Source organism: Telmatherina bonti (genome assembly GCF_933228915.1).
Source record: "Telmatherina bonti genome assembly, chromosome: 22".
NCBI classification, from domain to species: Eukaryota; Metazoa; Chordata; class Actinopteri; order Atheriniformes; family Telmatherinidae; genus Telmatherina; species Telmatherina bonti.
Genome location: NC_136631.1, coordinates 12042166 through 12050347, shown reverse-complemented (window position 1 = coordinate 12050347; position 8182 = coordinate 12042166). Strand labels below are relative to the sequence as shown.

The following is an 8182-nucleotide window of genomic DNA, read 5'->3' as shown; positions in this document are numbered from 1 at the left end:
AAGAGCATATGACACTAGTTCATGACCTGAAAGCTGAGACGTGCAGAGATAAACCAGAATGTTGCAGTTTCACTGCAGCAGGGAAGGAGCTGATTTTTTTCATTTTTTTTCCCTTCATGCCATTAAACACATAATGCGTGTTGCGAGTGTATTTCATGATGACTTCAATGTGGGCTGCAAAATAGCCATAAACTGTAATGCTGCTTGTCACCTTTCTAAGATGAAAAACTTTGAAAGTGATTTTTGAATGATTAACTCTACCTGTGTCCCTGTCTTTCTTCCCCCCCCCCCCCCTTCATCTTTATTATGCAAGTAATTCCTCAAAATGGGAAGAAAACACAAAATATTTTGGCCTTCTTTAGCACCTTTTGTTTTGGATTCACTCCTTGCTCTAGACATATGGCCTTGTAAAACACACAGCAGTGTGATGATGATATCCAAATGTTTTTGTTACATGATGTGAAACACAGCCTACTAACGTGGATGTATGAGCTTCCTCTCTCGTCTCTTTGTCATGTGATTAAATCATTGAGCTTTTTGCAGGATGCATGTTTGCTTCTGTTAGTTCACTTTGAGTTAGGACGTCTTATCTGGGTCGAGGAAACCTGCTAGTGTAACCGTTCGTTGAGTCGGAGGTCACATTTGCTTTGAAGAGACGTAAAACTGGTCTTGGTGTCAACAAAAACAGATTTAGTATGAATTCACAGGTAGCATCTCTTGTGTTTTTTTTTGTTTTTTTTTGGAGAAATGAATGCATCTGTGTCATCAGCTCAGCAGACAGTGTGCCAAGTAGACCAAGGAGCAACGTGAGCAATGCGCTCCATGCATTTCTCATTTCCTTTTCCATCATCTGTAATGTAATTGAGAAAAATAAGCTTAGAAGTGTAATATTTATACTAAAATAAATGCTTAATTATTGTAATAATGTGCTTTTGATTGCATGTCTGTACAATAACATGATGCAAATCATTTTGCAGATGGTTACTGTTGCGTTGTATGTTTTTTTTTTTCTTTTGGCTGTTACTCAGGCTTTTGTGTTCAGACAGTGTGCTGCATGTCTGTAATTCTCGGCTGTGTATTCCCCTCGGATTCAGACGTTGAACTAATCTGAGCTGTTCTACACACGTTTGTTTTCAGAGCTGTTGGGTTCTTTTTTTTCCCCCTCAAGTTGAGTATTTTACTATATTTTTCAAATGATAATAGTCATTAAAAGATTCATGGATAATTGGATTTGTGTCTTGCATTACAGCACGATGCTGGATGCTGTTTACTCATCAAAGACACAAAACACACAGGTCTGTTTATACAAGAATACATCACAAAACATAATTACTCGATTATATTGTTACTTTGTAACCTGAACAGTGTCAGATTACATAATTAAATCATATGTTAGGGTATCATTTTTCATACGCCGCCTCAGTCTAACACTATTACAAGTGACCTTGTGGAGATGAGCATACATTTTTCATACTGATTTGTGCTAATGCATGTGTTTACACATGATAGAGTTTGGAATGATATAAAGTATTTGCTTTTCATCGCAGATGATTTTCTGCAACAACTGAGACGATCCAAACATCTCTTTGTAATGAGCCACCCCACCACCAGACGGCGCTGTTGCTCCATTCACACGTCCCCAGTCCACACCTGCCACTCCTTTTCTTCCAACTGCAGCATCCATCTCACATGTGGACGTGGATTAGCCACGTTTCTTTCACACATTTCTCATCAGTTGGGTTACATGTTGATTTCCTGCCATTTTCCCACCAAATTTAAAAAAAAAAAAAAAAAAAAATCTTAAATTTCCCTTTTGCTGGTCATCCTGAGGAAAGAGTAGACATATAAGGAGGCGTTTATGGTGGCGTCAGATGGCCAAATGTAGGTCACGGTGATAGGACACCTGTGCAGCGTGCTGCCTCTGCAACATGGATGCTGCTAGTAAAGATGGCTACTGTCTGAGTGTGTCTGGCCTGGTTTTCTCTCACTCACACAATAGGATGTGTGTGGTGGGTGTGGCTTTTGGGTGGACGGGGGCTGCTAGTGAAGGAGATGCCTGATCATCGTCTTTTTTGCACCATTGTAGTGATTTACACAAAATGAGGGTGCAAATATCCCTTCAGTAAACATCTTTTAATGCTTTTCCTTTCATCCATATAAACCTTTGTAGTTTTAACCACTGAGGCCGTCAGCATGTTGTCTCATGAGATGTTTTTATGGTCTAATGGTTGTTTTTCTGCTAATTTCTTCAATAATAATACTACTCTTTCATCCTCACGCCCCAGTGGTAATGGATTGCACATATGCTCCCCTAACTGCACCCCCCCCCCCCCAAAAAAAAACCCCACTTGACACCATATACGTTGCATTCTTTCTAACCCTGTTCCCACTCAGGCCTTAGTCAGCAGAAAGGCTGTAAAGGAATTTCCTGTTGTAGCCCACTGCTCCCTGTGACTGCTGTTGCTTGTGTGCATGCTTCAAACCAATGTCATGTAAAGAACATTTCAACATGGAAAGACAATGAAGAGAAGGAGGTGTGGGGTGGGGGTGGTGGCCAATCAGACTGTGGAGAGAAATACCTCTCTCCTGAGGATCTCGCTTCCCCCTCATAATCCATCCTTGACGGATCTCTTCCTGCTTTCTGCCTCTTTGACTTTCTCTGTCCTGGTCCACATAGATGCAAACTGAGTCACACACCTTTAGTCTCAGTCGAACAGAAACGCTCAAATATGCACAGAAAGAGTCGGGATGAGGTCATTGTCTTGAGAGCGAGTATTCTTCTCGACACCCTAAAGGGAGAAACCCTGTAACCCCTCTGCCTTTCAGTAAGCACAAAAGACTCTCTTTCAGGGAGGAAGACGCCGTGGAATGTGTTACCAGGGTTTTCTATACCGACTGCCCTCCGACTTCACGCCCAGTTAAGTGTGTACGTGCGTGCATCCTTGCATCTGTGCGCATTAATGTGTGTGCGGTTTGAGGCCTGAATTATACAACTGGCATCTCCGTGTGAACTGCAAGTTCAACACAGTTCCATTCCTGCCGCAAAGAGAGAAAATGCTGCCACCAGGCTGAGTGTTGACGCGTCGCACAGCATTGTGGGGACACTTTAAAAAAGAAAAAATAAAAGCCTTCTAAAGGACTCTTGAGATGCCTCAGGATTTTTCCATGACAAACTATCACTTTTCCCAATGCTGAGTGGTGGGAACTGGCCACTTTGTTTGGACGAAGCGGTGTCTGGGAGGAATTTGGGGTTTAGCCCAGAGAGGGGATGGTAGAGGAGGGGGGGGAAAGCATGATAACTCCCACTCCATTCAGATTTATGGTGAAGACAGAGGGGGGCTCCTCTGGATGCATGTCAGGGGACTGAGAGAGCCCCGCCCCTCTATTCCAGGCCAGCCAAAGCAAATGTTTAGTGGAACAACCCCTGGCTATTCTTTACATCCTGCTCTGCCTTTCTCTTCTGTGTGTCCCTGTCTTCCATCGTATGGGAAAGTTAGCGGCGGTCCTCCTGTAAAGCTTTTAACACACACACTGAGTTCATATTTCAATCTGCACTTTGTGTGAACAGGAGTTAATGTGGTATGCGGCGACCGGTTTGAAAGTTCATTCGACCAGCCAACCATGATGAAATAGAGCTTCACGAATCTTGTAATGTGAGAAGAGTTCAGGTTTTTAAAAGTTTAGCATTTTAAAGACATAATATCCCTTTTTGTAAAACCACATAAGAAAGCTGATGATGCAGAAATACAACAAGTTCACGTCTGCTTGTTAACTGTCGTTGTTTAAAACTGGGATGTTATACTTCCACAAGTTTACATCTCTGGTGGGGTTCATGTGATGTAAATGTGCATGGCTCTCTGAGGACAGCTAGTTATTGATTCAGTGCATGCATGTGTGGCATGCCTCTCTCTGCAGATGCCCATCTACTCGATCATTCTTTATGCAAAGACTATAAACAGGAACAAGTACATTTCTCCCAGCGGGTGGAAGTTTTCCATATGTACTTCCACAACTGAATATTATCACCATCTTAGATGTCTGACATTATGAGGTTGCTAAGTGACCGGTCCGGACTTGACTGAAGAAACAGTTGTCTGTTCAGAGAAACTATATTAAGCTTTCTGGCCCCTTTTCTTGACTGCTTTGTCTTTTATGCACAAAAGATCAAAAAGTCTTTTACTGTTCTGCATAACGGCATGCCGGCTTTCTGTTAAAAGCTTCTTGTTTGACGTGCCTTTTACTCAACAGGTTTAATCAATTTGTGCTCAAATTAAAGCAGAATCTGTAAATGGAGCATTCAAGAGACAGCAGCTGAAATGCAGTGGAGACGGAAGCCGTTGCAGGAATGTAGTATTGTCTATTGTCAGATGGGGAGCAGTCATTCAGCATAAGGTCCCCCCTCCTTTAGAAACTTCATGTCAAATTAACAGGATAGTTCATCTAAGCCAGAACTCAGATTTTAAGCAGAAAAGAGGTAAAAACCAAAACATGACACGTTTAGGCATCCTGACATTTAGGGTCAGTGGTTCATTTTGTGAAACCTCATCCAACTGCAGAAAGTGACAGCGTTTTGTAGGGTTTATGAATTCATCTGTTTCACACAGAACTAGTTAGACTTTTGTTACGGTTTAGGAAGCCAGAACCCAAAACTCAGGCAACAGGGAGGTTTAAACAGATGTATTGAAATGTGTTGAAAGTGGTCTCATTTCGTCTGATTGTCAAGTCTGAACACAAAAAAACAGAGGTGAACCAAAAACAGGGGTGAGATGATACTGGAGAGGCCAAGAAATGGATGTTTACCTGGTGATGGGGAAACAGGCAGCATCAGAGTAGTCCTCCAGATCAGGGAAAACTCTCCACAATCCAGAATTTATAGGTCCAAAAACAGTCCAGGGTCCACACCAAAAGACACGAGCAAGCAGAATCAGGCAGGGTTCAGCAACAGGTGGTCAGTTCATACCAAAGAGGATCTAGCGAAGACAGTGGTCGCGGACAGGCAGGGTAAAGGAGTCAGGTACATGAACAACGCTTGAAAGCTGTGGAAAAGACAGACGATCTCGCACTGAGCAGAGCTAAGGCAGGTGTTTAAGTCGAGGGCGGAAGAAGTGAGGATAATCAGCAATCAGGCGGGGGACGAGTTCAGGTCAGAGCAGAAACCATCATGACAACTTTTTCTTTTCCATTTCATACTTTCAGTAAATTTGCTGTGAGAAATTTGTCACTCAAATCTCTAAACAAGTAAACTGATCCATAAAATTGGTGACGTGACCTTTAATCTAGTTTATGACCACCTGTGATGTTTGATTCAAACTGTTTTTTTCACCTACAGTTTCTACATAGAAGAGAGTTTGGAAGCTCTCACATTTATATCCTGAAACTCAGTGGGGTTAAGATTTGCCTGGATTTGCGCTGCAGATTCCTGCTCGCAGTGAGTGGTTCGCTGCACTGTCAAGCTTTTCAGGATGTTTCCGAAAGTTCTTCTGAACCCATCTGTTTCCTGTGATGATCCCGGCAGACACAACAGCACCCAGGCCCCAGCCTCGACCGGGCTCATTTTATCCTCTTCTTTCAACAAGCAGACCAGCTACTCTGAATGTCCTTTTCCTTTCCGTCCTCCCTCCCCTCCACCTCCTCTTTTCATTACTGTCCCATTCATCCATTTATTCATTCATTTATTCTCAGTATTCTTCACTGCTTTGGGACACCCACAGCCTCATTCATCTCTCCCTCTCTGTGTTCCTCCCTCCCCCCCTTTCTAATCAGACGACCTCACACTCCCTCATCTCATCTGATGTCTAATAACTGAAGGTGAGATTGTTTCGGTGACCAATCGAGACCAAGCTGCCTTTGCATCCATACAAATGATAATGTCAAAACCTGACTGCAGTTTCCATAATTCTATGAAGAAAGACAAAATAAGCAAGTTTTCCTTGTAAACTGCATCATCCAAGGAAGAAACTGCGGTGGAAAGTTCCAACAAGATGATCACAGTCTAATGAGGATGCTTGTTACTTCAGAAGTCTGATACAAACCAAGCTCTAATGTTCACAAAGCAAATGATGTGATTCTTTCCCAGAGAAACTTTCATGTCTGACTTTTCATTTCATCCTGTTTGCATCATCTTGTAGGATAAATATGTTTACACTCTGTCAAAGCTGTCACTGGGATTATCAAGTGCTGGGTGAATCTTTGGTAAAATTTCATACTGGCTTGCTAAGCACAAAGTTGGAAAACCACTTATTTTTCCCTCCCTGTTTGGGGAAAATAGTCTGTTTTTTATGGATAGGGATGCTGACTCCTCTAACCGATGCAATGCAACGTCTGCAAGCTGTAAGCGAAACCAGAATCCTTTTCAGAAAGATAAGAAATCCTGTTGGCATACAGAAGCTCTACAGGTGGCCATGCAGATAGAGATAACACAGAGCAACCTCTGCTCAAAGTCAGCAGGTGTTTGTGCCTGAAAATACACAAGCGTGTGTGTGTCTCACACTCATGTGTCCTACAGGCAAAAATCTCTTCCCAAACACTTCTCTTGGAGAAAAGGGTGTTTTAATACCTCATCCTTCCATTTTAAAAAAAAAAGGGAAGAAAAAAGCTAAAAAGTGCATAAAGTAAGAAGGAACAAGACCGACTAATTCTAATCCATGTCGGCTTCTGTGTCCAAAGTGCTGAAAGTATTTCAAAGTCTGGGCTTTGCTTTGAGTGAGTAAAAAAAAAAAAAAAAAAAAAAAAAAAAAAAAGGTGACAGGACTGTTTGCTTCATCGCTGCTGATGTTGCCGCTGGCCTGCCAAACTTGCTGATCCAGGCGCTGAGGCTGGCAACCTCCAGAAAGCTCCTCCTCTGCCGTCCCAATCCAGGGGATCTGGTTGACACTGTGGGAGTGCCATCTGCCCCTCAACAAGATTACATAGTACACTGGGCCAAGAAATCCTCCAGCACGCCAGATTAAATATGAAATATAGGGCAGGAATGCTGCCACGTTTGTACATCTAAACTTGTTTTTTGTTTATTTATTTTGTTTGTTTTAGATATCTGAAATTTTCTATGTTTGTGTAGCACTCTTTAGTCGTTCAGCACATTTCAGTCTGACAATGCCTTGTGATCATTTGTGTGAGCATGGCGTACCTGAACCACCTCCTCTGCTTTCCAGCTGGAATAAATGCAGTTCACCTTTATTTACTGCTCTCCTTGGTGGCTGATTTACCCAAAAAATTGGAAGCTGGGAGAGAAACAGAAAAAGGGAGCGAATCAAAGAAAACTGAGATCGAGCAAAGACAATCACTTAGTCTGAAAGTGGTTACTATAGAAACTGAGCTTTTCTTTCCCCTGGTCGATTTGGAGTTGCACATTTTTTTTGTCTACAACGAGATCAAATTAGCAGCATCCACCTCTGTGGACCCTGCTGGTTTCTCTCAAGTTCTGTCAATGTCAGTTCCTCTCATTTAGCACGTTTCTTTCGACGCTGATGGGAGAAAAATCTTGTTTATGCGTTGGTGCCGTGACACTGAGGCCAATCTGAAGAATAGCAAGAACGGCAACCCGTTTTTGTGTTTCTCCTGCTTGTTAACTGAATGAAAGTACTCATCAGGCTCTGAAAGGACGGGGAGGTGCATCTCTTGGCTGCCTCAGAAAGGGCTTTCTTCACATTGCCTGACACAGTCCAGATCCACATAACCTTCACAGTCAGGACTCTACAACTCTGCACATGTCTGTGGTTAAAGCAACGAGTGTGTGTAAGTGACTTTTCATCAGTTAATGTCTTACGCCTGGAGAATGAGCGTGTCTTCTCTGCTCTGGCTTTCCACAACCAGTTCATTGCGTCACACTCACAAAACTCCGGTTTTATCATGCAGGCACTTTATTTGAACAGTTCTGTGACTTGACTTTTAATGTGCTTCATTCTACATTCATAAGGATAATCTTTTTGCTCTTCTATGTGTACTTTGTCTATTTTTCCTGCTACGTTGCATTATTGGTCTCTTTCTCCCTCACAATTCACTCCCTCTTTGCCCCACATTCTTCCTCCCCAACCCCGCCACCTCGGGCTCATCAAGCCTGGATGCCAAGCTGTTTTCTCTGAGTGCCCATTTGGAGATTACTCTCTATGAAATCATGTGGCACAATTGAATTACCGAGGGTTACAGAGACTTCACTTATTGCTGAGGCATCTGGAGAATGTTC

General features: G+C 42.7%; 1 protein-coding gene across 1 annotated transcript in view; it reads left to right on the top strand.

Moving 5' to 3' along the window:
• bsdc1 (BSD domain containing 1) overlaps window positions 1-1219 on the top strand; it is a 13255-nt gene extending 12036 nt beyond the window's left edge. The window contains exon 11 of the mRNA XM_079262683.1: window positions 1-1219. This exon is cut by the window's left edge and continues 305 nt beyond it. The gene's annotated coding sequence lies outside the window, so the exon portion shown is untranslated.
• The last annotated feature ends 6963 nt before the right edge of the window (window positions 1220-8182 follow it).